The sequence below is a fragment of the Geotrypetes seraphini genome, chromosome 4 (assembly GCF_902459505.1).
Source record: "Geotrypetes seraphini chromosome 4, aGeoSer1.1, whole genome shotgun sequence".
Taxonomy (NCBI): domain Eukaryota; kingdom Metazoa; phylum Chordata; class Amphibia; order Gymnophiona; family Dermophiidae; genus Geotrypetes; species Geotrypetes seraphini.
Genome location: NC_047087.1, coordinates 220,315,210 through 220,333,899, shown reverse-complemented (window position 1 = coordinate 220,333,899; position 18,690 = coordinate 220,315,210). Strand labels below are relative to the sequence as shown.

Genomic DNA, 18,690 nt, shown 5'->3' with positions numbered 1-18,690 from the left:
TTTGGAAATATATATGGTATTCTCTTGCATCTAGAATTGGACAGGTGGGAAGGTTGATGCTGCATACTAGGGGGGGGGGGGACGGGGGGACAAAAGACTGGTAAACAGAATTTGTGGGGTGAGAGAGAAAGCTCATCGATGCACACGAGGAGAAGAGGAGAAAATTCACTCCCCAATAAAGCACGCAAACTCCGCCTAAGAGTAAGTGACATCCAAGATTAGGATCCGCAGTGGTTCTCGAACCCTGGCTTCTCTGCTCTAGCCATTAGGCCACTCCTCCACCTTATTCGCACCCGTTTCTTTCCTTCCCCGTCATATTTGAAAGCGGGCACGCTGCCATTTGCCTTCCACACATACAGTGAAGATATCAGCCCACTGTGCACACGCTGTCTACAACCGGCTGCAGCTGACACTCAGGCTGGAGAAAAAGGGAAGCAAAATGCTGCAGTCTGGAGAGCAAAATCCCGATCTTTTTCCGATTCCTCTTGACTCCCCCCCCCCTATCGCCCACATCACCTTCAGAACAAAAGTCCACCAGATCAGTCCCCCTCCCGGCCCTAGGAGAAAACAAAAACCCGCCATGGAGCACGCGCAGCCGGAAGCAGGACCGTGACGTTTCCGTGGTGATGCGCACGCGCGGGAAAGCGCTGTGCTCGCTCGAGAGGCTCCTCTTCTGATAGTGGAATGTTTAGACGCAGGAAAGGAGCGGCTGGTCTTTGTGAATGGCAGCGAGGGCGAAAGGAGAGAAGATAGGGCGCCTAATTCGGTGGGAAAGCTCCTCACGTGGCAAATCTGCTGCATCCTCAGGCTAATCTGGCAGGTCTGATCAGCGCCAGCAAGTAGGTATCGTGCGGTGCAACATTTAGCTTGTCCGCTTTTTGTGGGAGAGAGCAGCAGAAAAGTTAGTCAGCTTGGGGCTTGGGCTTCCAACGCCTGCGCTTGTGGGTTTTTCTTCTCTAAGCATGGAACTAAGGTTCTGTGTGGCCAGCTTTAGATTCCATTGCAGTTCATCACCTGTTCTCTGCCGGCTGGTGCTCAAAAGGGACATTGCTGGTGGGCATAATGTTGCATTGTAGCGATCCGCTGATAGGTATTTTAAATGAATGTTCTAGTACCTAATGATTTTAGGCTAGAATTGACGAAATTAGCAGCCGTCAGTATTTTTTTTTTTTATATCTAGTGAGCATTATTTAGCGAACACATTGTCAAAGTTAAAGTGAAAAAAATTACTGATTTACTTGTTAGGGAGCAAATTTCAGTAAATATTTGTACTACTATCACATAAAAAATTGTTTTTGTAGCAGGACACTATACTAGTACACGTTGAAGTGAATTTTTGTGGTGATTTTATGACGAACTTTCAATTTAAGTCATAGAATGAAAAAAAAAATCAATATTGCATCTATTCAAATGCAATGGAAAGATAGGCAAAGCTGTATAGGTAACAGTAGTATGGAAACATGTGAGTATAAACTGAAATCCTGCTGTCCTGAAAAGGATGTACTGTAGCACTACAAGCTACCCAGCATCTCCTTGTCAGGAGATTTATCAAATTTGTTTTGAAGGAGCTAGCTTTTCTGGCTAAAAGGATAGGGGCAAATGGGCTTAGCCATCTTTCCCTAGGTTGTTTGAAGCTATCAACTATGAGCCATTTAGTATGGTTATTTGCGTAAGGCCAGATTAAGTAAAAGCCACTATTGTTTTATTGCCAGCTAACATGCATTAACTTGTGTTAATAACTGTTAGTCCTGTTTTACTCAATGGGACCTATTTACTAATAGCTATTAACGGCATTAGCATGTGCTATTGTGATAATTTTATAGTAAATCTAGCTCTTAGAAAGAGAACTGATTTTCACCAGCCTGATTTGAGATAAGGCATTTGTGATTAACATTAAACATTGTCAACATAAGTTGAATTGCCTGCCGGTAAGAACAATTTATATCTCTGTGCTCACAATCTAAGTTTAATCTTTCCTTGCGTCAGGTAGAAGTGACTTGCCCAAGAGCACAAGAAACTGCAGTGGAATTTGAGCCAGGCTTTCCTAGTTCTTAACCTGCTACTGTAACCACTCCAGTTCAGACTAGTAACTAAAGTCCAGAGCAAGATGTTAATTATGCAAAACTTGGAGAAAGAGACGACATGTGGCTGAGTAGTTTAGGATGTTTTTCATGCTACCTTGTCGTGGTGATATGAGCCCAAATTTCCTCTCCTAAATTTGGGCATGCTGCTGAGATATGCATGCTAATTGACTAACAAGTTCTTCACCATCAATAACTGGGTGCCAACAAACAATTACAGATGTTAATTGGCGCTCATTAAAATCTGCATATCCATCTGACTGTGCATTATTCTATAAGGCAGGGTGCCTAATTCCTATAGCACATATCTCAAAAGGAGGCATGGCCATGGAAGGGATATGGGCTACTATGTTTCAAAGAGTTGCATGCATAGTTATAGAATACTGGATAGATGCACCTAACTTGGGTGTCAGCATTTACACCAGGCTTTATTAGGCATAAGTCTGGTGCCTAAAGTTAAGTTAGGGAATTGGTGCTAAGCACAATTCTATGAAGGGCTTAGGGGCAATTAGGGAATGACACGGGGACAAATTTATCCCTGTTCCCGCAGAAATTCAATTTCCCCGTCCTGTTCCCGCGAGTTATGTTGCTGTCCCTGCCCCATTCCTGTAAACTCTGCCTTAACCACACAAGTCTCGAACACTTATGATTTTTAAAGTGTTTGAGGCTTGTGCAGATGAGGATGGAGCTTGCAGGAATGGGGCCGGGATACGAAAAGAACTCGCGGGGATGGGGAAAAATTTGTCCCTGTGTAATTCTCTAGTATCCATTTTTTCCAATGCTGACTTTTGAGCACCATTATTCAATTCCCTCCAGAGTGCCAGAGAAGTTGAAACATTTGTATAGGGGCTGTTAATTCTTGTTGAGGTTGGCTCATCAAGTAGTACAGGCCTTGACCTCCATTAAAATCTCTTTTCTCCTTATACAAATTCACCTAGAGTTATGTATCCAAAATGTTGAACTATTTCTTTCTCAGTTTTTGTTTTGTCATTTAGTTTTATTCTATGTAGAATAAAGTGCACAAGCAATATGGATGGGGTTAAACTGCACTCATTGATACCATGAGGAGTGAAATAAAGGAGTGGAGGAGTAGCCTAATGGTTTGTGTAGCAGACTGAGAACCTGGGGCATTGAATTCAATTCCCACTGTGGTTCCTTGTGATCTTGGGCAAGTCACTTAACCCTTTCAGGACCAAGGGACATATTTGTCCCATAACTTTAAAATCCTATAAATTTTGATTGGGATAGTCTACAGTTCTAAATTTGATATGTACGGATTCCATATGATACTGCCTTTATGTAAACAAACTGGTTCCGACATTCATTCATTAGCGTCGTTGCCAGATTGACGAGAAGATTCACTTGCCACACTGTCCATAAGCCAGAAGTGTGATTTTTTTTAAAAAAAAATAATGATATTTCACAAAAAAAATCAATTTTTTTGCATCTGCAAGCCCTTTTTACCATAAAAATGTCGTCAAAACCACAAAAATTGGCCTACGATCCTTATGGTCCTGAAAGGGTTAACCCTCGATTGCCCCAGGTACAAAATCTAGATCATGAGCCAAATAGAGGCAGAGAAAATACCTGAATGCAGTATGTAAACTTCTTTGATTGTACCACAGAAAGGCGGCATGAGGAATCTAATCATTCTCTAAGCTATACTACTCTTGAAAATTTGTCTTTGCTACAAGGTGTCTGCATTTTAAACTTGCATCTCCAGAGTATTTTGAGTAGTCGTGCTCATGTTAGCAAACAGTACTTGGAAAGAAATATGAATTCAAAATGTTATCAGTGGAGAGTGCAAATGGCAAGCCAGACTAGCTGGTTTTTTTTTTTTTTTTTAATTATTACAAGAAAGAGAAGGAGGCAATGTTTAAGAGTTTGAATGATTGTCTAAAGCAGTGTTTTTCGACCTTTTGACATCTGTGGATTGGCAGATATAAAAGTATTATTTTGTGGACCGGCAGTTAAAGAACACTGGGCTAAGTCGTGGGCCAGACCCCGCCCCCATAATAGTACTAATTGTAACACACACACAAAATATGATCTTATTAACAACACATAATGGTTAACCACAAAATTAAACTACACAAAGCACACTATATGCTTCTCAACATTCATTCCTACCAGACAACAGATAACCCCTATGCAAATATGGGACCAAAAACTAAAAGTACTAAAAATACAAACAAACCCTAAGATGCAAGACTCTGCATGCAGTACAACCCCAGAGAAATAGAAACAAATGCATTTCTTCCTGAACAGTGTAAAATACAGATAGTAGATGTAAATTCTCAAAATTGGCACAATTCAATCACTAAATTTAAAAGTAAAATTATTCCCCCTACCTTTGTTGTCTCCCTCTCTCCGTGCTGTGCCTTACCTTCTGGCCTGCTGCTGCCTGGCTATTTTATGCTGCCCCTGCTGTTATCTTCGGGCCGGCTCCCTCTTCCTCACTGATGCAGCGCACAAAGATGCGGGCAGCAGCTCCTCGTGCATCCCGCGCCTCATCTGGAAGCACATTGCGACGTCGGAGAGAAGGCTTCCAGTTCTGGCGCAGGACACACGTAGGAGCAACTGCCCGCAGCTTTGTGCAATGCGGCAGTGAGGAAGAGGGAGCCAGCCCAAAGATAATGCCGCATCAATCATGCCGCATCGATCGCACTGCAGACCGGCGGCTGAAGAACACTGTCTCGGGCCCAATGCATGTGCCGGCCCTGTGGACTGGCAGGAAATTTCTGCGGACTGTCACCAGTCTGTGGACCGGCGGTTGAAGAACAGTGGTCTAAAGCATTGTTCTAACAATTATTCAGTAAGCAAACACATCTAATAAATTATGGCTTAAGCATGGCTGAAAATTTTCCTTGAAATTCTTTTAGTCCTGTGTAGCAACAGAAGGCATGTACAAACTGCCTTAGCTTTACATCTAAGGACTCTGCCAGTTGTTTTTCTGCCCACTTATAATTATGTTGAATGCTTAAAATGTTGTGTTCCTACATAAGTAAACAGGATGGTGATCAAATTAATACTTAGTGCATTTGGCACTGGGAGTCAGGTCTCTTATATGTTGGAGAGTGTGCCAGTGCACCATGCCACTGTAGTGCAGTGCATAAAAATATCAGAGAAGCCATACTGACTCAGACTAAATTACATCAAGCTCAGTATCTTGTCTTGAATACTGGCTAGTCCTAGACACAAGTTCCTGGCATATCCCAAAAAATAGATGACCTTTCACGTAGTTCACTTCCAGGGATAAAGTGATGTCTTTCCCAATTCTACCTAGCTAACAATTTTTATGGACTTTTTCTCCATTCCTCTCTCGGATAAAGTCGTAGCTTGCAAGGGCTTTTAATACTGGCAGGTGTACCATCTGAGACTTAAAGATCTCTTCCTTCTGTCTCTTGGCTTCTTGTACTCAAAGGGGCAAATTCTATAAACGGCATCCCAATTGTAGGCAGTGGTAGGCGTCTTACTGCTGTCTAGCCAGCCAATTGGGATGCAGGTTTATAAAAAACAAACAAACCCTAGGAGGGTCACTTACATTGTAGGCATTTTCGCGAGCCTAGGGAGGTGCATAGGGCTGCCTAAGCTCACCTAAGGCTAGGCATGGTCATGGTTTCACCCGGAAGTGGCCTCAGGCAAGCTAGGGCAGCCATAGGCATCTCCCTAGGACTACGATAGGCACCTGAAATGTAGGCCAGCAAAATGCTGGTCTACATTTCATATAGACGCGGCCGCTGATCCGATCGTGGCAAAGGAATCTCCCTGATGCGATCTGATTAGCGGCCGTGGCGGGGAACCCGTGCCCCCCAGCAAAGACTACTGGCAGGAGTGATACCCAGTCCCTCAATGCTGGAAGCCCCAAAGCTGCCCCCCCATCCCCGAATGTCTGTGGAAGGAGGAGTGCCCAATGCCTCCTGCTGCCACCACACCAAGACATCACTCGGCAGGAGGGACTGGGCATCCCTCCTGCTGGAACCCCCCCAAGACATTTCCTGGCACCACACCAAGACATCACCAACAGGAGGCATGTCCAGTCCATCCTGCTGGAAACCCCCTACCCCCCTGAAACATCCCCTAGCACCCTGATCCCCCCCCTGAAGCCTGCCCAGACACCCCCCAAGTACCTTATTGAGTTGGCGGGCTGGAGGGATGCTTACTACCTCCACTGAATGGCGGGCTTTCCCCTTCCCGGTGCATTGTGAGATGCACCGGGGAGGGGCCTAAGGCCTTGATTGGCCCAGGCGCTTAAGGCTACTTTAAAATGTGCAATGTCACCTCAGAACAACTATAGAAAAATAGACAAATATAGTGCAAAATATAAACAGCAGATGTAAATTCTCAAAACTGACACATTTTGATCACTAAATTGAAAAGAAAATAATTTTTCCTACCTTTGTTGTCTGGTGATTTCGTGAGTCTCTGGTTGCACTACCTCCTTAATGTGCATCCAATATTTCTTTCTTTCTGTTTCCTGCACGCTTCCTCTCCTCTGGACCTCATTCCCTTCACACAAACAACATCTCTCTCTGTCCCTCCATGAGTCCAGCTTTTTATTTCTCTCTCCTCTGCCCCCATTGGCAGCATGTCTCCCTCTCTCGCTCACTGTCATTCTCTCATTCCCTCTCTTGTTGCAAAGGGAGTAGGGAGAGAGAGATCCAGGGTGCATCTCATCCACTCCCTCTACTGCCACGTCCAACATTTCTCCCTCTCTCAACACCTGGATAATGTGCAGCATTTTTTGCTACTGCCCATCAGCCCCATTTTTCCTTCTATCATCTCTCTCCAGCACAATGCCACATCTCTCCCTCCATGTCCAACATTCTGCCCCCTTGCATCCCCTTCAATCTGTCCCTCTGTTCTTTCTCCACCCTTCTATTCCTCATGCATCTCTTCTTCACTCCTCTCTCTCTGTGCCCAATTTTCCTCTTTCTTCCTTTCTCCATGTGCACCATCTCTTTCCCTTTCAATGCCCAATAATTCTCCCTTTCTATTCCCTCCCTCCTATGTCCCAAGTTAGTGCCTCCTTCCTCCCTCCCTTCTGTGTCCAATGTTCATGCCCCCTTCCTTCTGTATCCCGAGTTCATGCCCCTCCCTGCCTTCCAGCCTTTGTCCCAAAATCGTGCTCTTCCCTTGCCCCAACATGCTCCTTCCCCCCTTTCTCCCTTTGTCCCAGATCATGTTCCCTCTCTCCCTTATTTGCTCGAGCTGCACTCGCTTCCTTGTTGAAGGGACGCGTAGGCAGCGGTTCACATGCTGCACGTGGCCAACATACAAGCCTTCCCGCTGACATCAGCTCTGATGTTGGAAACGAGGTTTCCAGCTACATGCAGCGTGAAAAAGCCTCTGACTCATCCTTCCAAGGGGGCAGGCAGGAAGGAGGGATCCCCGGTGGCGGCTTCAGTGGAGGGGTACGGGTAGGAATGAGGGATCTCCGCCGGCGGCAGCAGCAGCAGAGGGGGGCAGGCAGCCAAGCAATATCTTCAGCAGCAGCAGCCAGTGCCACATACCCTCAACAAGCGACTCACATACCCCTAAGGGTACACGTACCGCGTGTTGAGAAACACTGCTGTAGAGGTTGTAATATCTTTGAATTAGCAAAGTAATGAGTATATAAAGATATTCTTATTTGTAAAGCTTTTGAGCAGTCTTGCAGTTACCGGGTGTCTCGTGTAGTTGGTAATTGATTCCGCCTTTAGACAATCTGTTGTACATATTACCACTAGATGCGGTGACAGACATGGGGTAGGCTGTGTGAGAAAGAAGCCAAGACATTGTGCTTGACTGAGAAAAATTTTAGTCGGAAAACCTGAGCAGATTTGAAGTAGAGGTTAATGTTAAAATATCCACCGGAGTGAAGTTCCAGTGCTTGTGTGGCCTGTAAGATTACAGAGTACCCCATAATTTGTGAGGAATCCATTAACATCCTCATGCAGTTCAGTTGAATTAATTCAGGAAATGGAACGCTAGCTCCAGTTGTCACTTAGACAGCCCTAGCAAACAAATCTTTTGCTGCCTGAATGAAAAGCACATTCTTAGGTTTCTGCAAAAATAGCTGCTGTATTATATTTTCCAGTGTTTACAGATGACCTGACAGCTGTGCTTTTGAATGGCCTGAGTGTTTGGGTGGGTTTTTTTTTTTTGTGGTCTTTATTCCAAACTTGCTAGGTTGACTAAAGTGGATCAGATGGAGTTCAGTCTAGAAAACTGGTCTTCCTTGATTTCTGAAGCACATTTCATTCACTGTGTAAGAGTTTACTTATAGCATATTGAATGGCCAGAAATATGTTTTCAGCCAAACAAGTTAGTCACTGCTTCTGTGATCTAAGATCTGTTTTACTTTGGCAACACCTCTTCCTGAGTTTCCAAACTGCTTAATGAAAATTGGAGCTTCTAAATATTACTTGTGAGAAGCAGTTCCACTGGTTGGGTACAGTTTTTCCATAAGTGTATTAATGGTGGAATTTAGGCTTTTCATATACTCAGGACCTCTATGCCTCAAGCTTCTGGTAGTGGAATAAATGTTGGGATTACTAATGGAAAGGAAAGTGGTTTAGTTGCAATTTTTTTTCAGAATTCTAGATAAGTATTTTTTTGTTAAAGTGGCTAAGGCTGATGCCATAATTAATTAGAGCACAGAGCTGCAAAAGGCATTTAAAGGGGGCCATTAATGTTCGCATGCAGTAGGTAGGGAGCACAGGCAACCAAAGCAGAATGAAAAGAGCTCTCGAGATTGGAATAAGAGTCCATGTAACCAGGGCGTCTTGCCATCGAATTATCTCCCTTTGCTGAAGTTTCTCATTACAGAGAGTAGAGCAGGAGAGGTAAGGGAGGAGTCCAATCAGCCAAGGAAATCAGTCTTTATTCAAAAATACAAAGACCATATAGGATAATAAATAAATGGTCTGCCTTTTCCTCACGGTTAATTTTGCTTTAGTCTCTCACGCTGCTCAGCTTCAAAGTATGCCTGCCGCGTCTTCTGGTGTCTAACTTTTGTGCCTTCCATTCGTTTCCATAAGCACGACTCTGCAGCACCGTTTATTCACCCTTTCAGATCTCATGATCAGCTCATGTTGCACTCTGTATCTCACCATTTTGTCTATTCAAGGTCACATAAGTCTGTAAAATATTGTTCCTTCACACCTGTTTTTAAGGCAGACCATTTATTTATTATCCTATATGGTCTTTGCTGACAAGGTCTGTCTTTCATCGCTTTGCCTTAGTTGGCTAACCAATGATTATCGGCTTGGCTGGCAAAGTCCAAGTTGGCAAATTTTGACCCAGATATTCAATGCCAGTGGCTGGATATGGCCTTGCCATTGAATGTCCGTGATCACTGTGGACCACATCTAATGGTGGTGGCTATACTAATGTCCACCTGGACTGGATGAAAAACGGTGAAATGCTATCAATCAAATTAGTTAATATAATAGTAATGCTAGATTTCAGTTACCCTAACTTTGATTAGGCCAGAAGTCAGCAACCTACTGCTTTTGAGACACATCGGCTCTTTATCCATATGGCTGTGGCTCTTCTCTATATAGGCTCCACGGACCTACCGAAGTACCTGGTAGTCTAGTGTTGGTTTTTGTGGCAGGAACGCGGCCCTATTTTTCCTGCTTCCTCGTGGCTGCCTTCTTAAATGGCTGCTGCGACTTCTTGCGGTACTACAGGAAATGCCGGCAACTGCTGTGAAAGGTCATGGCAGACATTTTAAAAAGCAGCTGTGAGGAGGCTTCTGCTGGACCACCAGGTACCTCAATAGGCTCAATAGGCTCAATAGGGGGTGGTGGCTGGCTGAATATACATGGCAGAGAGGAGGGGGTGGGAGCATTGTGGGTTTGAGCTGCCATGAGAGGGCCATGCTCCTGCCCCGAAGACCCCCCCATGTTGGACCCGATTGCTAAGTAGGCCCTTGGGGGGAAGGGAAGAGCAAAGGGTCGGGGCCTGGAGAGAGTCTTGATTATGGGTTGGGGGGGAGAGAGAGGGAGGGAGGGGTGAGAGGTGCAGAGATTTGCAAGGGGTTGAAGGGGAGAAAGAGGGGAGAGAAGCTAGACCTTGGGGGAGGGAAGAAAGTGAGAAACCTGGAATATCTCAAATTTTCTCTTCCCATTGCAGCTCTTTGTAAATTTTGGGTTAGATATTTAGGATAAAATGGCTCTTTGCTTTAAAAAGGTTGCTGATCCCTGGATTAGGCAAGTGTCTCATCAGGATTTGCTAGTGAGGTAAAGCTTCTAGTAACACAGCTAGAGGGAAGTGTGGTATCTACCACATTCAGCTTCACTTAGCAGGCAGACACCAATACCACCCACCTCTCCAATGCTTGAATTATTTCTGTTTCTACGGTCTGCTTCTGTACATGCACATGCATCGCCTTAAAAAAATTTGGCCCACAAAGTACAGAGTTTAAAGAACCAGTTCAGCGATTCATTCTGGACAGTGCCAGAGTGGCCAGCTGTTAAATGGTCTCGCTAGTGTTCCACTAGAGATTTGGAAACAAACCATCAGCAGAAAATAGGAATTGGTGTAGGTGCTGGCTGTACACAATATAGAAGACCTCGAAGAGCTTCAGTTCTTTTTCCTGAGTTCCTCCATTGCATCCTCTTTTAAAGCAGACAGCCTGTCAATCCACATTCATATCTTGACTTCCTGCAGGGGCCAGAAGAAATAGGAAACCTAGGGCTAAATTCACAAAGCAAACCGATTGTGTACTGATGTTTTGCGACCCCTTAACGATCAAATTTCCCTCTGGCCCCGCTCATTAATCTCTCCAGCGATCCGTTTTAAATCTGTGCATGCAAATGAGGAGAAACGCATGCAAATTGGACAGCGACTCGATTCATCAACCAAAAATTTAAAACCGACTGGGCTGGCCAATCAACTGAAGAAGCGACTGCTGGAGACCAGTCGAAAACATCTTTCCGACTCTCTGGCTCCATAGAAGCCCTGCTCTGCCCCGTGTCTCCTGCCTGCTCGCCCCGATCTTCCAACCCTGCTCTTTGCCACGAAAACGAAACGTGCGGTTCCTGTCCCTGCTCTGCCCCGATCTTTCATCCCTGCTTTCTGCCCTGAGCTTCTACTCTCTGCCGCCTTCCCTGCAGTGCGAGCCTGCGTGTTTAAAGCGGGGCTGCATACCGCAGTGCAGCCCCGCTTTAAACCCGCGGGTTCGCACTGCAGGGATGGCGGCAGAGAGCAGGAGAGTCTGGGCAGCAGGATTGGCTGGAAGGGGAGAGAAGGAGAGCAAGGTCCCGTGAAGGAAGAGGCTGCCGCCGCCGGGCACAACAGGAGGAGAGTCGGGCCTGAAAAAAAAACAACCCAGTAAAAACAAAAAAAAACCCCAAACAGACACAAAATACATGCGCAGACCATCTGCAGGGAAAGCAGATGGTCTGCGCGGGGATCGCACACCAGTGATCCAGGCAGGCAGATGGGGGCATTCCTCCGATTGCCGCCATCTGCATATTTTTCTTTAGTGAATTTGTCGACCCCTATATTTGATTCTCTAAGGGTGGGTATCGCACTAGCTTTCTGTAAAAGCAGTTTGATTTGCAAAAATGTACTGTACTGGTCTTTAAGGGCTGCTAAGAAGCCTGGTGTCCATGATATCCACAATTAATATTGATCACATATATTTGCAAACATTTGATCTAAGCACTTGGGGACCTAGAAAACCAAACCTGTTAGTGGCCATTGGACCGAAGTTGTGCACCTCACTTCAAGATGAGGCAATCTCTCTTGGACTGCACCTGGCTTAGAACCCTTTTTTTTTTTTTTAAACAAATTTAAGATGTAGTAACATTTACAAAAGTATGGAAACATCTGTAAAAATTGATTTGAAAGTAGTCTAGGGTGAAGTCTTCACAGTGAGCTTTGCTGCTCATAAGTTTGACGTGTGTATGGCATTTCTCTTATTTTGAACTAAATCAGTCTGAAGCGTGTTATACCCCTGTGCAAAGTTCAGTGCAATCTGCTTTCCATTTAGCAACAAAATAGAGGAAAGAAAGCTAAACTGCTGAAAATAATCTTTATTTGTCAGTATCAGCACCACAAGTTTGGTTGGATTTGAGCTTTGCATGTAGTTACGGTAATCAGTCTCTTTTTGCACTCTTTATTTACCATGGTTAGTAGAAGAGCACCTTACAATAGTCAAATTTGTTTCCCCAAAACATTTACACTTCTCAGAGGTTCCAAAATGTAACCATCCCCACTCTCCTTAGGCAATCTAGAGCAGTGTTCTTCAACTTTTTGACACCTATGGACCAGCAGAAATAAAATAATTATTTTGTGGACCGGCAGTGGTCCGTGGACCGGCAGTTGAAGAACACTGAGCTAAGTCATGCCCATCTCCACTCAATCTCTGCCCCAGATCCTGCTCCCATAATAGTACTAATTGTACAAAGCTGTGGGCAGCGTCCCACGCCTCATCTGGAAGCCTTCCCTCTGACGTTGTGTGATGTCAGAGAGAAGGCTTCTGGTTCAGGTGCAGGATGCGCGTAGGAGCCTTTTCCCATGGCTTTGTGCACTGCAGCACTCAGGGAGCCAGCCCGAAGACGCCGCGTTGATCACACTGTGGACTGGCGGTTGAAGAACGCTGATCTAGAGTATGAGATTACAGAGGATAAATTTCAAAGATGAAGAAAAGAGGTCTAGACACAAACTTCCATTGCTCATATACAAATGAATATATATACATCCTGGTTGTTTTATAAATCATATTTGTTGAGAGAAAGAAGTTTGTAGAACTGTATTGTGAACACATATTTGATTGAATTGGAAGAGAAGGCACGGTGGCCCTGAAACCCTTCTGGTCTTAACAAAGTGATTTGATAGTTGTTTGGATGGGTACAAACATTTATAAAAGGAAAAAGCAGAGATAGACCAAGAACCTGCCATCCACTTTCCTATTTTCTCTTTAATGTACCAGAAATTGTGCTTTTTTTTTTTTGGGGGGGGGGGGAGAGGACACGTCCTGGTAATTTTTTTAAAATCTCTACTGTATTAAGACAGTCTTCCTCCTTGCTGCAGACAAGTTAAGAAATAAGGAGTTTACCCCCATGTTGCCTAATTAACATTTACATGGTATGTGTGTTTGCTGTGCTGCAAAACGTTTTGAGAGTGTGGTTGTGTTGTATTTTTGTCTCATATAGACTTGTGTGTGTTGGCCTAATTAAGTATAACAACACTTTAATATCATCAATATCTTTAGCTGTTATAAAGTCTTTGAATTTTCTTTTGAGTACATCACATACAGTATTTGTCTCTGATAAGTCTTAGGTTGAGAAAATCAAGGCAATGCAGCCTGTTGAAAAAAAAAGAAATACTAAAAAAAAAAAAACCCCTCTCAAAACCGTTGATAGAATTACATCAGGTTAATGTTTCCTTTGGGGACTGGTTGATAATTCTTCCTTCTCATTCAGTTTTATCAGGTATTTCATGTACTGTTGATAAATCTCTTCTGTTGCTTCCCTTTCTGTCATGTTCTGCCACAACCAGACATGCCTCTTCCCTCTGTGGGATATAATTTAGCAATCCTGCAGTTGGTAGCCACCATAATTGCAAACAGATGGTCCATCGTCGGTTTTTTTTTTTTTGTGAGCCATCTTATCAGTGGGAATAAGAAAAGAGGACTTCATCCAAGAACTGAGTAATTTTCTGTTTCAAGGGATAGACTGTCAGGAGAAAACTGGAATGTAGATGAGAAGCCCTTCAGAAAAATATTTTGGAAAATGTCCTTGCAGTGCGAGTTTATAGTCAAACACATAATATCTCTAGTAAGAACTGATGTAAAAGCTGCTCTTCCTGGCAATCATTGGTTGTATTTTTGCTTTGTTTTAATTGTTAACCTTGTGTTAGAGGTGGCCTTTGTGCAGAAGAGCTGTTTTATAAAAAAAACAGTGTTGCTAATATTATTTATAAGCGTATTAATATGCAGCCAAGCACTATTTGTTAAATATGGCCCACCAGTGCAGTACTAAGGTCTGGGTGAGTGGTGCAGCTGTTCAGGGTGAAGTATGGAAGGGCTTAAAAATTGCCACTGCTAAAGAGAGGATGTGGGTAGTGAGCAAAGTGGATCGGGTAGGGCAGTGGTTCTTAAAACCTGTCCTGGTTTTCAAGTTATCCCTAATGAATATGCATGAAAGAAAGTTGCATGCCTACTACTTACTTTATAGACAAATCTCACTCATGCATATTCATTAGGGATATTTTGAAAACCCAACTGGCTGGGGGGTCCCGCAGGACAGGTATAAAAACCACTGGGTTAGGGTATGTTAGTGGTTGAATCACAATGAATGGTGCCGAGACTTGTTAGAAAAAATTGGCATGGAACGCTATTCTTTAAATGGAATTCTGAGTTCTGCATTGTTTATAGAATATCGTATAGAGCCAATGCCACATCCAGAAAGTGTTCTGGTACTGTACTTAAACCAGCTGAAACTTGGTATAAATGCCAGCGCCCAACTCCTGGCATTTTGGCAAGAAATGGGGCTATTCTATAACCTTGTGTACAACATTTTGGAATGCCCCTCTCCTGACCACACTCTCTTTTGAGTTGCACACCTGGACATTCAGAAAAGAAATAAAAACCACACTTTTCAAGAAATTCCTGAAACAGCAATAACAACACGACCTCTAAATGCTCTTAAGATCTACAACTTACCTCTCTAGCTAATCATTGTAATTCTGTCTTTTTTAAATTAACCTTTTGTAATCCGCCTTGAACCGCAAGGTAATGGCGGAATAGAAATCCCTAATGTAATGTAATGTAATGTAATGTAATATTTAGGCATGTGAGGTTATAGAATAGTGCAGTGGTCTTCGCTAATTTTTAAGTGAAGGCTGTTTTAGGTCCAAAAGGGCTGAAGGAGAGCTGACAAGTATCTTCCTACTTAGGGCCATTATGCCAATAGTGCTTCATGACATTCGTTCCTACCAGAACACCTTGCTTTGGTCACATAGTGCAGAGCAGAAATAAACCCTATGCAGATATAGGACCATAAGATAAAAGTCCTAATATATATACAAACGAAGCCCTAAAATGCCAGATTCTTCATGCACTACAACACCAGAGAAATAGAAACAAATGCATTTATTTTCCTGAACAGTGCAAAATATAGACAGCAGAAGTAAATTCTCAAAATCAACATACTACATCAATCACTAAATTGAAATAAAATTATTTTTCCTACCTTTGTTGTCTGGTGATTTTCTTTTTCTTTTTTAATCTTTTGGATAAAAAGCCTAGTAAAATATTAAAATCTTTAGGATTAGATAATTTGATAAATTCCTGTGGTTTAAAAGATATTTGGAGGATTCTTCATTTCAATGATCGGGAATTTTCATTTTACTCCCATGTTCATAAATCATTTTCCAGAATTGATTACATATTTGTTTCAGATAATTTAGTTCAACAGATTAAGAAAGCAAACCGCCTCGAACTATCATGGCTTTGGCGGTATATAAAAATAAAATTTTTATTATTATTATTATTAAATATAGATTTTCTTTTTCTAGTCATCTTTTCCCAGTCTCTGGCTGTACTTCCTTCTGCCTGTGCTCTTAACTGTTTTTCTCTCCTTCACTTTCTGCCCTACATCCATCTTTGTACAAAAAATGGCATTATCACTCACTCACTCAATGCAGCTGTGTTTCATCAGTAGGTATTATACCCCACATGTTCTTCTCATATTCTCGGAGATATGAAGCTCTGTAGGGATTGTTCCCAATCGCGGAGCTTATTATCCACTCATTGCATAAGGTAACATTTGATTTTTGTTATTTTTTCTTTTTGGTTTTACTTTTTCAGCTTTGCTATTAAACTTAGACAACTATAAAGTAGCTGTGCTCAATGGAATAAACAAGCCACTTATCTCAAAGATAACTTGGGGAGTCCTGACGTGGCCCCGTTTCAATCTCTTCCTCAGGGAACCCGAATTGGAGTTTGCTTAAATGCTCCAAAAATTGATTTCAATTGTGCTTGGCACAAAGCCTGTGAAACTGCCCCTTAAAGGATCTCGGTTCGCTTGCGCCATGGCTGTTTCCAATGTTACATATCAAGGTTTAAAGTTAATAAATCCTTTCAATGGCATTGCCTAATTCCAACTGTTGGTAAAAAAAAAGTGCCGAATCCTGTCGGGAAGGGGTTTTTTTGTGACGTTCTGGACAGGTTCCGTGGGCTGCCCCAGAGGTCTCGGAGGGTCGCCATCAGCTTTTGGGTCTTGCAGCGAACACCACTAGAATAGGGCATGGGCAGATGCACATACAAATTAGAGTTATTGCCATTTAACTGCAGTAATTGATATCAGTCGCTTGCTAATTAAGGCTCATTAGCCAATTAAGATGCATGCACATCTTGGCTCTGCACTGAAAACTCAACATCATATATATAGTATCCAGGGGAAAATTTGCGTAATTATAGATCAGTACATTCCTGTGTCCCACTGTTTGTTACTGCCAAAGACTTTTCCTTAGTCACAGGTGTTGTTTTCTTCACTGACCTAATGAAAAGAGAACTCTTATAGGTTTGTGACAAATATATTAAATCAGTCTAATGAAAGCTTGTTTGTTGTTGTTGTTTTTTTTATCCACCTTTCCAAGAAAAGAAAAGTTGAAAACAAAACCCACATCATTCTCCTGTACTTAGTTAATTAATTTTGTTTATGTTTTTTAAATCTCAAAGATGCTTGCTTTTATGTAGCAGTTTACCTCAGCTGCAGGCTGCAAATAAGACTTTATAGGTATGAGGTCCTCATTTTTGGTTGGTCATCAGTTCATAGGCTATTCACCAAATGTGTTGGCTATGTAGGAACACTGCCTACATTTGTTAGTTTTTCAGTATCTTCTGTCCCTGGAGCTGGTTATCACCTTTAAGGAACAAGACTTTTGCCTAGCCTGGGATACCTCATAAACTTTGACAAATAAAACCTTCACCGTACACAAAGGATTACTTTTCATTAGAGTACTTGTGGAGATGAAAGCATTACTCATGGTAGCGAGCTTTGGCGCTCCTGCTTGGCGCTGAGCATCTTCCTGACTGGTTCCTGCAAATTCTTACGGCTGGCTCCTGCAAATTCATAGAAGCCAGTCAAAGAAGCCGCTCAGCACCCAGCAACGGCACCAAAATGTGCTCCGGCTCAGTGGCTGAAGAAACCCGATCTTACGGCAGCTACCACCAACCAGCGGGGCAGGAGCACAGAAAGCTTGCTCCTGCCTGCTGCACCTCTGGACCACCAGGGATTGGTAGAGAAGGTATGAGGACAGGGCATGGAGGGTAAACACAGTGCAGAGTCTGGCAGGGGAGGGAAGGAAGGAAGGGAGCTGGGTACAGTGCCTGGGTAGGGGGCTGGGTGAAGAGCTTGGTAGGGGAGGGCATTCAAATTTTATTCCGCCCGACTTATATTCAAGTCAACCATTTTTCCTCCTTTTGGGGGAAAATGGAAGTCTCGACTTATATTCAAGTATATATGGTATATGACTATTATCCTGCTCTACCTTACTTTTTATGGCAGCTTGGGATGGAATACTTTTGGTCCTAGGTAAATACCCATCCACTACAAGATTATAAGACCCAGCATGATGTATTGGACCAACACCAACATTCAGAACCATCAGAGACTGCCATGAGGCCTCTGTGAAACCAATCCATGCTATACATAACCAGAGAAACAAACCCACACATTCTAGACCCAGAAAAGGCAGAACCTTATACATTCTGTCACGATCAACACACTACCAGGCAACCAATTGTCTCTCCATCTCATGTGCATATGCCAATATACAATCTGTCAGGAATAAAGCGAACCTCATCAGAGACTGGCTTTTGGAAGAAAACTAGGATGCCTATTCCTAACAGAATGTGGCTACCTTTAGCTGACGACCCATCCATCAAAGACTTTGCACTTATAATAAACAAATTCCTTGAGTTCAATATACTAAAGTTTGACCAAAATGAGAACATTGAACTCCTGTCCGCTATCCAGCCCAACTTTAAAAGATCCCCCCAAATGCATCTTCGTTTTTTGTGACACCAAAAATCTGGCCCAGTGCAAAACACAAGTTCTATGACTTTGCATTCAAAAACTCGCTCTCCTTGTCAAACTGCATACTGCTAGGGGGGCTTAAATCTCCATGTAGAAGAAAAAGACGATAAAATGGTCTCAGACCTATTCACCTTTCTACAAGAACTACACTACTTGTGGTTACCTATCTGCTCTACACACATAAAAGGCCACCATCTAGATCTGGGACCCAACCAACCAAGAACCCAATGCTGCCCTTAATATCTTCAACAGAAGGCAAATGGCAGCAATCTCTTTGGTCAGACAATCCCGGACGATACAGCAGGCTGGGACAGGAGGGATGCTGACTAACATTTTTTTACCCCCCCCCCCCCCCCCGGTGCACGTTTACCTTTTGCGCCATTTTTAATCCCTGGTGGTCCAGCGGTGTATGGGACAGGTCTACCACTAGACCACCAGAGGTAGGAAGGTGAGGCAGGTTAGAAAGCCTGGCTTGGAGTGAGGGGGCTGGGTATAGAGCCTGGCAAGATGTGAGGGGGCTGGGTACAGAGCATGGTAGGGCAGGGAGGGAAGAGGGCTGAGTGCAGAGC

The 18,690-nt window shown here is 43.4% G+C and overlaps 1 protein-coding gene across 2 annotated transcripts in view; it reads left to right on the top strand.

Moving 5' to 3' along the window:
- Positions 1-567: 567 nt before the first annotated feature.
- The window catches only part of CSGALNACT2 (chondroitin sulfate N-acetylgalactosaminyltransferase 2), a 105,968-nt gene continuing 87,845 nt past the window's right edge, over positions 568-18,690 (top strand). For both annotated transcript variants that reach the window (XM_033942179.1, XM_033942180.1), the window contains exon 1: positions 568-839. The gene's annotated coding sequence lies outside the window, so the exon portion shown is untranslated. The remainder of the gene's footprint in view (positions 840-18,690) is intronic.